Raw genomic sequence first — 12,574 nt, 5'->3', positions numbered from 1 at the left:
TTACAAAGCATTAAAGTATCCCATGATAAACGCTTCTGGCTCGTGCTTCTAATTTGCTCCTAGAGAGAGGGTCGACTCAAACTGCAAAGATCCACAGTTCTAGAGGCGGCTTCTGCGAGTCTCTGGAGGCGGCAACTAGACTCCCCGGTCTCGAGCTACCACGCCGGGTGCCGTTTCGGAGTTGTAGGAAGTTATCTCGGTTCGCTGGAGCAAAACGCAAAGCAAGCTGCCGTAGCGGGTACACGAGCGGCTCGCGCTTAGCTGCTTTCGGTGAGCCCGGGCCAGGTGGGCGCCCGGGGGCCTGGGAAGGGGCGGGGCGGCCGTGGGCGGTGGGAGGAGCCTGACGGCGGCCCGTGCCGCCAATGAGCTCCCGAGCCGGCGCGGGCCATGCGCGTGACGCTGCGTAGCGGGCCGCTAGGCTGGGGGCGGAGGGGCCGGGGAGTGGGGAGCTTTATCTTCGCTTGCGGCGGGGTTGATTGCGCTGCCGGTCTTGGACCTCGGGAGAGCTGCCCGTAGCCCACCTTCCCGCCAGCCTCGCTGCGAGGGCTTCCCGGCTTTGGCGTTCTCGCCCGCTGTCGGGCTCCGGCCCCAGGTAATGCAGATGCTTCCCCATCCCCTCCTCACTTCCCGCCCGGGTCCACCCGCGTCAGCCGGAGAGGAAGGGGAAAGAGGTGGCGGCTGCACCTCGGCCGGACGGGCCTGGCCTTGCCCTGGGCCAGAGGACGGAGAAGGCGGCCCGGAGCCGAGGGAGGGGGGAGCCTCCGCGAGTCCTGGCGAGTTTGGGAGGGTGGGGAGGGCGCGAAAGTTACGGTGGGCGCCCGCGTGGCTGGCAGCCCTTTGAACCTCGGAGGTTTGTTGCGTGCCTCCCAGATCCCGTGGCATCCCTCGAGCTGGTAGTAAAGAAAGTTATGAATTAGAAGACATTTTATTCTGTAAGAAGCGAAACCAAAAATGAGCTCAGGAAGTTAGCTTTTCATTGATTTAGGATAAAAGTAGAAGGCGGGCACTTCAAGATTCGAAATCTGGGCACCAAAGCCTTTCATCAAGCTCGTATTTTATTTTCAAATATTAAGGTGTAATTTTCTGTCACTGAAATGTTAACAGCCATTCGGTTATATTTAGAAGTCATTTGTAACCGAGAAACAAGTATAAATGCTATTTTTCATATTTATGTAGAGATTAAGTTCATTGGTCACTTTCTAGGTCGCTGCCATCGTTTAAACTATTTTTTCAGAGAACCTCCCTTTGACATAGAATTCAGCTTGAATCCACCCCCACCCCCTTATGTGTGTAATATCCATGAATGACTTGTTAGGGAAATTTGTGTGTTGTCTAGGCTTGACGAGTGGCATTTGTTAGGAGCTCTGATGTATTCAAGAGTAATTCTTTAAAAATGCACCTGTCCCAGTGCATCACGTGATTGGAACTCTCAAACCTTTCACATTCTCTTAGGATAAAGACCAAAATACTGCTGCCATTCTTTCCATCCATCTCCATTTCTTTTTGGCCACTTCCCTCCTGGTTCTCTAGGCTCCAGCCACATGAGTTTTATTTTTGTTCCAAGAAAGCCTCTTTCTCTTTACGGTCTTCTAGTCTTATAGGGGTTTTCTTCACCTCTAATGTGCCATTCTCTCCTTTCCCCAAATCCAACACATTTCTCAAGTGTCATTTCAGAAAACCTATCTCTATTAAGCTGTCATACTACTCTGTTTTCCTTAGCAGTTAATCATCAATTGTAATATGTTTGTTACTTAGATACTTTAATTGTTTCCTCTGCTAGCATGTACATTTCATGAAGCCTGGGCTAGTGTATCTTGTTTATGTCTGAATTATCAGCGTCTGGTCTAGCACCTGTGGCACAATGAAAGAACAAATGAGCTGGAGAACAGAGGAAGGAAGTTTTCAATGGGAAATATTAACTACATAAAAGTGCTTGTTTCCTTAGGGAAGGAAATAGGAAAAGTTTTTTTTAATAAAGGGCAGTTAACAACTTTTTTTCCTCTGAAATTTATCAACATAGGATAAATGATTATATTGACCATACAAGTGTGAATGAGAATTTATGTGGGTTCCGTAGTGTAGCCAACTGGCTTAATGACGTAGTTATTTGCTATAGAAGTGTTGTAAGGTTGTACTTGGGTAAACCTTTGCCTGGAGGGAAGGGGGAGAAACTTTACGTTTTGAATTGTAAATTTATCTGCAATTGTTCTCTTTTTCTCCACTGAATGTGAGAGTGACATAGCAAAGTTGGTCACGTTCTATTTATTTTATAGATTTATAGGTTCTTTTGAAAGCCTTATTTATTAAAAAAAATAATGTTTATTTATTTATTTTAAGAGGGACAAAGAGTGAGCATGGGAGGGACAGACAGAGAGGAAGAGAGAATCCCAAGCAGGCTCTGTACTGTCAGTGCAGAGCTGGATGCGGCGGTTCGACCTCAGGAACCATGAGATCATGACCTGAGGAGAAATCAAGAGTCAGACACTTAACCCACTGAGCCACCCAGGTGCCCCTGAAAGCTTTATAATAGGAACACTGCAGGCAGGCTAAAGTTGCCATTTTTTCCAACATGGTTCGTTTGTTTCTTAAATCAATTTTTTTCTGTTTTCCTTTCTTAAGGCAAATTAGATATGATGACACTGAACATTATGAAATCAATGCACAGATTGGATTCTTAAGAAATAGTGTCTAGTCTCTGTGTGGTATTTTGAAATAGCTATCTGGTCAGCTCTCTGTCACCTCAGTGTAAATGTTTCCATTGACACTTACTGGTGGTGTGACTTTGAACAAGTTTCATAGGGTTTCTGAATCTTTTGTATCTTTTAAAATGCAAGTGTTCAATGAGATGAGATGAGGTTCATCGCACCTGCCCTGCTACCCAGCACTAAATGTTACTGGCTTAGTAAACATTAGTTCCTGGTTCCTTTATGGCTAGACCTCTTGAGAGACTAGTCTTGTGATCACTGCCTTTACTTCCTCAACTCATTTTGCAGCCCAACCCAATAGATTTCTTTGTCCTTGAAATGAACCATACAAGTACATTGTAGCTATTAATGTCCCCAAATTGTGAAATTTCCTGTGTCCAACCCTCCTTTTTTTATTTCCTTCTTTTTTTTTTTTTCTTTTTTTTGGGTCTTACTTGAATTTTCCATGATATTGATCAGATTACTTCTTGAATCTTCTAACTGGGTTTCTAATATTACTTGCTTCTGGTTCTCTAATCTCTCCTAGGCCTTTTCACTGTTCTTTAGGTACCTTATAATATTGGGAAAATGGCTTAATCACCGGGAAAATGGCTTAATCACCTGTAAAATGGGATAATAGTATCTACTGCATAGATTGTTGTGAGGATTAAAGGAACCATAGTAAGTGTTAGGTAAATGTTAGCTTTGATGTTTCCTGGGTAATTTCTTTTTTTTGTTTTTTAAGTTTATTACTAATTTTTTTTTTTTTTTTTTTTTTTTTTTAAGAATCTCTGTACCCAGCGTGGAGCTTGAACCCACGACCTGGAGATCAAGAGTTGCACACTCTTCTGACTGAGCCTGCTAGGTGTCTCCTCCTAGGTACCTTGATTTATGGTCTCTCCCTGGGTGATTTCCTTCCTGTGCTTTGGCCATAGCTGCTGCCACCGATGAATCCAGATCTCTGTCTCCAGTCTTGACTTGTATGTTCACCTGCCTGCTTTTCATTGTCACTGGGCTGACCCACAGGCACATCATGCTGAACTTTACCCTCTCCTTTCTCTTCTGTAGTCACGTATCTCTATGGTACACCCATAACCTTAGCCGAATTACAAAACTCTGGATCTGCATTTCTGGATGCCTTCTGGATGTAGCCACCTGGATATCATCAATGCCTCAGCTTAATGTTTGTAGATTTATCTCCCTTATCTCTAATTTCTTCATGAAATCATTTGTTCATTTAATCATCACCTGCCGTTTGAGCCTTATTTCAGGCCTTTATCTTTTTGTGTGTGTGTGTGTACTAATTGTTCTCTCTGCCAGTCTCTCATCTTCTACATTGGTGTCTGAATTATCTTACTGAAAGACAAATATGAAGTCACCCTCCTGTTTTTTTTTTATGTATATATTTTAAATGTTTTTAAAAAAGTAGTCTCTGGGGCACCTGGGTGGCGCAGTCGGTTAAGCGTCCGACTTCAGCCAGGTCACGATCTCGCGGTCTGTGAGTTCGAGCCCCGCGTCGGGCTCTGGGCTGATGGCTCAGAGCCTGGAGCCTGTTTCCGATTCTGTGTCTCCCTCTCTCTCTGCCCCTCCTCCGTTCATGCTCTGTCTCTCTCTGTCCCAAAAATAAATAAACGTTGAAAAAAAAAAAATTAAAAAAGTAGTCTCTGCATGCAACCTGGGGCTTGAACTCACAATCCCGAGGTCAAGAGTGACACACTTCTCTCGCTGAGCCTGCCAGCCTCCCCACCCTGTTGTTTAAAAACCCCTGCAGCTCCTTGTTTTTGTAAGTTGGAAACTCTTTCTAATCAGCCCTAAGGGCCCTTGACCTTTTGTTCTTGTCCTTTCATGCTCCAGCATTATTCCTTCTCTTCCTTTAAGATTTAACCTAGATTTTACTTTTTTCAGGAGACCTTTCCTGATGGCCCCTAAGTCCTGTTGGGCGCCAGGCCTGTATTTCCTTAATACTCTGTGCATCTCAGCTACTACTGTTCTATAATATCACTGGGTGTTATAATTATGTTATAATTATATTATGTTATAATTTAAAAATCGCTAGATTTTTAGTCCTTGAGGGCACAGGCTGTTAGAGTCATCTTTGTATCCCAGGGCTTGGTACTGCAGTAGACCTCAATAAAATACTTGAAATAGTGAATCTGTCACCAAGGTCTCTACTTGTCCATGCTTATCGTAGAATGCTCTCTTCTTCCCATCCTGTTTTGATACATTGGAACTTCTGTTTTTTCTTTCAACTCTGGCTTTAATATCATTTCCTCTGTGAGGATTTGTTTGACTTCCCTAAATGGTTTGTTATACCTTCTCGTGTGTGTGTGTGTGTGTGTGTGTGTGTGTGTGTGTGTACATACACAGGGTAATGGGGTAGACCTCTGTATTATTACAACACATTTATCTACCATCACTGTAGAAAGAGATACTTAATCTATCTACATGAATTTTCACATAGTTGGTGTATACTTTCAAGTGTCAGAAACACATTTTTTTCCTTTTTCTATCTTTTTTAACACATTTTTTTCAATGCAAATTAAAAAGCTTTCTTCTTGCCTTCTGTGTTTAACATAGCCTTTTTAAGGTGCACCAGGGTCATTAGAGCATGAACTTGAAGGTCTGCTTTGACACAGTGATGATTTATGGGACTTATTAGAAACCTAACCCGTTTGATCCTACACTGAAAGACCTGTTCTTGCTCTCATTTTTAATGTTGGTTCCTTAAAAACTTTTAAAAGTTTTTTTTTTTTCTTTACTGTCATCTATAGTTATGCTTCCGGCAGTCACTGCCCTTTTCTGGTTGAGGATGCCGCCAGGATTACCTATTTCCTAGGGTTATTGTTAGGATTAAAGGAGGTAATGTACAAAAAGTCTTATCAGAGAGCATAGCAGATAGTAACTACCCACTAAAGGAAACTTACCATTATTAATAATATTTTTCTAATTATTTGAATCACTTCAGGAGGATAATCTCAAGTTTAAGAGATTTGCCAGTGGAGCAAAGGGCATGGCATTTGTCAGCAAATTGTTTCTTAGACAACCTGAGTGTAGAATTGGGTCCTGAATAGCAGTTGCTGATGAAGAATCCTGAGCTCTAGAACAGATCATTTTTATGTATGTTTATTTTTATTTATTTAATTAAAAAAATTTTTTTTTAAATGTTTATTCGTTTTTGAAAGAGAGAGACAGAGCATAAGCAGGGGTGGGGCGGAAAGAGAGAGGGACACAGAATCCAAAGCAGGCTCCAGGCTCTGAGCTGTCAGCACAGAGCCTGATGTGGGGCTCGAACCCACAAACTGTGAGATCATGACCCGAGCCGAAGTCGGATGCTTAACCGACTGAGCCACCCAGGTGCCCCATTTTTATGTATATTTATATATAAATATATAATTTAAATCCCAAGCTAGGTAAATGCCCTCATTAACTTTTATATTTATCTTTTGGTGTTAATAGGTAAAGTTAGAGATAAAAGTGAACACCATTTCAGCTTTCTTGCTGTTTGTTTAATGATCACTTCAGGACATAGGAAGTGGACGTTTGTTTCAGTTCCTTCATTTCCTCTTTATTTTTTTAAGTAGTATTTATTTATTCAGCACTTTTTTTTTTGTTTTTTTAAGTAGGCTCCATGCCCAGTGTGGGGCTTAAACTCACGACCCTGACATTAAGAGTCAGTCACGTGCTCTACTGACTGATCCAGCCAGGTGCACCAGTTATTTCATTTCCTTAACACATGTGAAAATACTTGGTAACACTTCTTTCACTTAAAAAATGTGTATTAAGTGCAGTGTATGTGCCAGGCATGGTTCTAGATACTTGGATAAAATAGTGAACAAGACAAAATTCTTTTCATGGGGATTGTCGTCTTGTGGGTTGATAGACAATAAACACTATAATGCGTTGGGCAGTAAGTGTTCTGAAGGAAAGTAAAGGAAGGTAAGGGATAAGAGAGTAATACGGTGCAAGAGTGTTTCGTTAAGGTAGACAGGGGAGACCCCAAGGAGGGGATGTTTGAGCAGAGAACTTAAATGAAGTGAAGGAGAAAGCCTTGTATTTGAGGGAGATAGTCCAGGCAAAGGAAATAGCAAAGGCCTGTGAGTAGGAATGCTGTGGCTTATTCCAGGAACAGCAAAAGGCCAGAGTCACTAGAGCAGAGCAAGTGAAAGGGTTGTGGGAAGTTGAGGGTGCAGGGGAGGGGCAGGGAGTGAGTGGCAGATCATGGAAGAGTTACTAGACAATGGTGAGGAGTTGGAACAAAATTCAGTGTTTGAAGGGTTTTGATCAGGGGAGTGACTTGCTCTGACTTAACCTTAAAAGGATTAATCTGGGTACTATGTTAAAAAAAAAAGTAGACCAGAAAGGAGAAAATGGAGAAAGACCAGTTAGGAGGCTACAGTGAGATGAGACAGTGACTTTGACTCTGGTAGAGGTGGAGGATGTGGTGAGAAGACATCGGAGTTGGGCATTTATTTTGAGGGCAGCCTAAAATGGACGTGCTGCTGGATTGGGTAAGGGAAAGTAAAGAATTGAGGATGGCTCCTCGGCTTTTTTTAAAATCTGGGCAAAGACTAAACTGGGGAAGACAATTAACCATTAACTGAGATAGGTAAGGCCGTGAGAAGAATGGCGTTGGAGGGAACATCAGTAGTTCACCTGCTGGAAATCAGAATTAAGGACATGGTACAGTTGTTGGTTAACAGTGAGGTCAAGGGGAAGGTGTGACTGGAACATGAGAACAGCTTGTTGGAGACGGGAGGAAGTCAGGGAGCTGGCGGCCCAGGGTATTGGATGGATCTGTGTACGTGGATGTTGAAGTTAAAGAAGTGTGGAAAAATTAGCGGTGGGGAGAGATGGGGGGAGTGAGTGAGATTCAGATATCCCCTCATAATCTTATGATTTACATGATCTGAGGATTTGATCAACGTTGAGGTAAGCCATTTTAAGTGATTTATCTTTCCTAACATCTGTATGTATGACAGTAATACAATTTGTTGATGTTTTCTTAGAAGCCACACGGTACTTGAGCTGCATTTGAGAAGGTAGATAAATATGGCCCTTTGTTTACCCTCATCCGGTACATCATAAAAGCAAACACTAGAATTTGAGGGATGATGTGGCTTAATGTTTGACTGCCATTTAGCATACAGGAGGTAGATATGTGCGTATCAGATTACTTAGTTAATTTTTCAAACGTGGTTGTGAATATTGATGGCATTTTAGTGTGTATTATCTTCTTTTGTTATCGCTCTGTGCAGTAGTATTTATCTTCATTTTCTAGATGAAGAAACAGGTTCCAGAGAGGTTGGAGGATTTAGCGAGGATACCGTGATATGACGGAGCAGGCGTGTAAACTACTTCTTGGGGTACAGATGTCAAATCCTGTGCCTTCGTAGTTCTCACTTCTGCTAAGTAGGGGAAATCAAGGCCAAAGAAGTTCGTGTGGATTAGGATACAAAGATTTTGTTATGTAAACACTTTCTTCTTGGGCTCACTTCTAAAATAAGTATTTATTTTAATACTTTAATAAGTATTAATATTTTAATAAGATTTAAATTGTGGCAGAATAATTGTACAGACCTTGTACCTGTGCTTTCGCTTTTGAAGTAAAGCTTTCTTCTCTAGTAACCCGGAAGAACAACCTAATGGTTGTTGGCCCCTGGTCTCCTTACCAAGAACTCTTTTAGTAATGTTTTCATTATTCTGTAGGGTATTCAGGCTTAAGTTTTTTGTTTTTTGTTTTGGCTTTTTAAGCAGCATTTGTCAACTTGTTTTAGTATTTTTTTCACCTCTTATTTAGTGCTTTTAATCAGCTTGAGAATTGATTTCTCAGTGAATTGATAGTCTCGGCCAAAAGCAAAGTAGCATTGTTTTAGCCATCCTGTACAGCTTGCTTTATGTAATAAAATGTATAATTATTTATTTCAGTTATTGAAATAATTGAAGTTTTTGCATACCCTAGAAATCTAGGGCACCCCTCCCTAGTCTCGATTAAGAACAATTGTCATAGATCTTGCTGAGTAGGATACATAAAGGTGTTTATTTTCTTTAATTTTTTTTAAGTTTATTTATTTTAAGAGAGAGCAATTGAAGGAGGGGCAGAGAGAGAGGGAGAGAGAATCCCAAACAGGCACCGCACTGTCAGTACAGAACCTGATGTGGGACTCAAACTCACGAACCATGAGATCATGACCTGAGCTGAAGCCAAGAATTAGACCCTTAACTGACTGAGCCACCCAGGTCCCCTTGGATCTTTCTATCTATGTTGTTTTCTTCCCTGATTTCTTTTCTCCCTGCCCCCCCCCCCCCTTTTGTAAGGTTATTTATTTATTTTGAGAGAGACAGAGACAGCATGAGCAGGGGAGGGCAGAGAAAGAGGGAGAATCCTGAGCAGACTCTGCACTGTCATCACAGATATGGGGCTCAAACCCACGAAACCATGAGATGACCTGAACTGAAGCCAAGAGTCGGATGCTTAACTGACTGAGCCACCCAAATGCCCACTGATTTCTTTTCTACTTCCTGATGTCTCACTCTGAAGGCATCCCCCAGTGGTCAGTTCTTCTCTGATCTCTCTGTTGGAGAGTTGGATGCCCTCTGGCTTCCTCTGTCACTGTTAACACAAAGCACTTTTAATTAAATTCATCAGTTGCCCTGACCTCTTTCCTAGGTTCCTCTGAATTGGCTCTTATGGGTCTCCTAAAATTTCTACTTCATGTATTCATCTGCTGTTCCATAATTTTGTTTCATTTATTTGATTTCTGAAAAAATTAGAAGGAAATTGATCTAGATTAGCCAGATTTTTATGTTGCTGAGCAGTGATATTTAAGGAAACAATCAAACTCTCCATGTACTGCATTTTGTATGGGAAAGGACATTGTAACATAAAAGTTTAGAAAGGCCGTAATATTAGAATTTAAAAATATAAAGCTTTAAAAATAAGTACTTTGTTTTTCTTTTTGCTTCACATTAAGGAAAACGCAGTAAAATACTGCTTTGGAGTTAACCTTGTACTGTGTTGATCTGCCTAAAATTTGACTTTGATCATATTTTTCAGTGTTTAGAATGGGCTTACCACTGCCTAACTGAAAAATAAGTTCTCGTTTCTTAGGCCTTTATAGTTTAGCTCTCCTTTCTAGTCTTTTCCCTCATCACATTTCTCTGTTACCGACTTAAAAAAACCATGCAGATAGTTAATGATGTTTGTGGTTTGGATCTGACCCAGGTTAAAATCTGGCCCTGTGTGGTCCTGGGCAAGTTACTGGGAAGAGAAGGAAAGCCTTGGCATCCCAGAGCTGTGCTGATACTGTCAACGAGGCTGCGATGTTGTGGGCAAGCCTGGATTTACCATCTGGGTCTTCTTGGTGTCCTTCTGTCGACCACAAACAATTTCACTGAATGTCAGCATCAGATAAGGCTACTCTGTGATCGTGGTGGATCAAGACAGAAACAACATGCTATAATCATGTCTTAACCTAGACAAAATGTGAACATCGTCCAAGTCATAAAATTTCTACCACCCCCCTCTCCAGGCTAATGTGAATGATTGTTGCTGCTCTACTGGTTATAGCTTTAGCCTCTCTGGAGAAGATTTGTTGATCTACTGATCATAACATTGTTCTGCTTTCTGACTGCACCCAAGCCAGAGTCAACCCCTACTTCTTTGGACTTTTCCAAAAATCATCTAGTCAAGTCCCAAATCTTAAGTCATTTCTGGTATTCTGAGATTCCCCACAGTTTCCCTTCGTGCACATTCTTAATAAACTCAACTCGTTCTACTATAGGTATGTTTCTGGTGTATGCACAGAGGGCATTGACAGTACTACTCTGAGCCTTATTTTTTCTTATGTGAACTGCGATTAATAATATCTTTTTTACAGAGCTATGAAGATTGGATGAAAAAACTTAAAGCACCCAGCAGAGTCCTTGAACTTTTAGATACTCAACAAGAGCTTGTTTCCTGTCCTCTAGTAAAGTAGTCTGATCAATTTATGATCTCTAACACATCTTATAAGGACCTTGTTTTAATCCTTTTCCATCCATAGAGTGCTCTGTTCTCATCCTTTAGGACTCCGTTCAAATACCTTTTCTATGAAAACTTTGTATCTCTTAATGATCTCTTCTGTCTCTGAATTTCAGGTATTGTTTTTACCATTGAGTTGACTTTTTTTTAATGTTTATTTATTTTTGAGAAAGAGAGAGCAGGGGAGGGACTGTGAGAGAGAGAGAGAGAGAGAGAGAGAGAGAGTCCTAAACAGACTACACGCTGTTCAGCACAGAGCCCGATGCAGGGCTCAGTCTCATGAATCATGAGATCGTGACCTGAGCTGAAATCAAGAATCAGACGCCTAACCTACTAAGCCACCCAGGTGCCCCTTGATGTTAAGTGTACCCTACTTTGTGGCGTCTGTGTACTTACCTTCTGTTATTTAATTCTTAATTTTTCATATGCATCTGCCTTGTTCAACTAAATTGTTCTTTACAGATGGGGTTTTTGTGGGGCACCTGGCTGGCTCAGCTGGTTTAGCATCCATCTCTTGATTTTGGCCTAGGTCATGATCTTGTGGTTTGTGGGTTCGAGCCCCGAGTCAGGCCCTGTGCTGACAGCTCAGAGCCTGGAGCCTGCTTCCGATTCTGTGTCTCCCTTGCTCTCTGCCTCTCTCTCTCTCTCTCTCTCCAAAAAAAAAAAAAAAAAATGGGGCTTTGTTTAAATAAGGGCCTTTGAAACCTATTATTTTTTTAAGGACTAATTTCTTTAAATTTTTTATAGTATGTTGTACTCAGAAAATGCTTACCCATGATGAAGGTAAAACCAAAGGAAGAGAATGTCATTTTCCACCTCTCCTAAATATGGTGATACTGTGACATTTGCTTAAGCCAGATACTTTAAAGCGAAGGGGAGCAAATATGCCACCCCAGAATGTGCCACTTTGGCATATTGATTATTTTGAATTAAAGTTACTTAACATCCAGTGCAAGGAAGACACTCCAACCCTCTTTTGTCTGCCTGAAAACAGACCTCTGAAAACAGAGGATACCATGTGAAAGGTATCCTCCCTGTACTAGGAGGGTAGAAGGCATCCCTATCACCAAGGAATTTAGGGCTAAGAAGGCTGTTTTTTTTTTTAAGTTTATTTATTTTTTAATTTAATGTAATTTTTTTATTAATTTTATTTTTTTTAGTTTACATCCAAATTAGCATATAGTGCAACAATGATTTCAGGAGTAGATTCCTTAGTGCCCCTTACCCATTTAGCCCATCCCCCCTCCCACACCCCCCTCCAGTAACCCTGTTTGTTCTCCATATTTATGAGTCTCTTCTGTTTTGTCTCCCTCCCTGTTTTTATATTATTTTTGTTTCCCTTCCCTTATGTTCGTCTGTTTTCTCTCTAAAGTCCTCATAGGAGTGAAGTCATAGGATATTTATCTTTCTCTGACTAATTTCACTTAGCATAATCCCCTCCAGTTCATCCATGTAGTTGCAAATGGCAAGATTTCATTCTTTTTGATTGCCGAGTAATCTACCGTTGTAAATATATATTACATCTTCTTTATGCATTCATCCATCGATGGACATTTGGGCTCTTTCCATACTTTGGCTATTGTTGATAGTGTTGCTATAAACATAGGGGCGCATGTGTCCCTTCAAAACAGCGTATCTGTATCCCTTGGATAAATACCTAGTAGTGCAATTGCTGGTTGTAGGGTAGTTCTGTTTTTAATTTTTTGAGGAACCTCCGTGCTGTTCTCAGAGTGGCTGCACCAGCTTGCATTCCCACCAACAGTGCAAAAGAGATCCTCTTTCTCTGCATCCTCACCAACATGTGTTGTTGCCTGAGTTGTTAATGTTAGCCATTCTGACAGGGATGAGGTGGTATCTCATTGTGGTTTTG

General features: G+C 41.3%; 1 protein-coding gene across 3 annotated transcripts in view; it reads left to right on the top strand.

The window, feature by feature from the left end:
- The first annotated feature begins 417 nt into the window (after nt 1-417).
- SOAT1 (sterol O-acyltransferase 1) overlaps nt 418-12,574 on the top strand; it is an 83,985-nt gene continuing 71,828 nt past the window's right edge. The window contains exons 1-2 of one of the 3 annotated variants that reach the window (XM_086694038.1): nt 418-592; nt 3,471-3,563. The gene's annotated coding sequence lies outside the window, so the exon portion shown is untranslated. The remainder of the gene's footprint in view (nt 593-3,470; nt 3,564-12,574) is intronic. The other 2 variants (XM_086694039.1, XM_025920952.2) reach the window with 2 other exon arrangements.

This window comes from Puma concolor, chromosome E4 (assembly GCF_028749965.1).
Source record: "Puma concolor isolate L17-30 chromosome E4, mPumCon1.1.hap2, whole genome shotgun sequence".
Lineage (NCBI taxonomy): Eukaryota > Metazoa > Chordata > Mammalia > Carnivora > Felidae > Puma > Puma concolor.
Note: the sequence above shows the minus strand (reverse complement) of the source record. Positions and strands in the feature narration are given on the sequence as shown.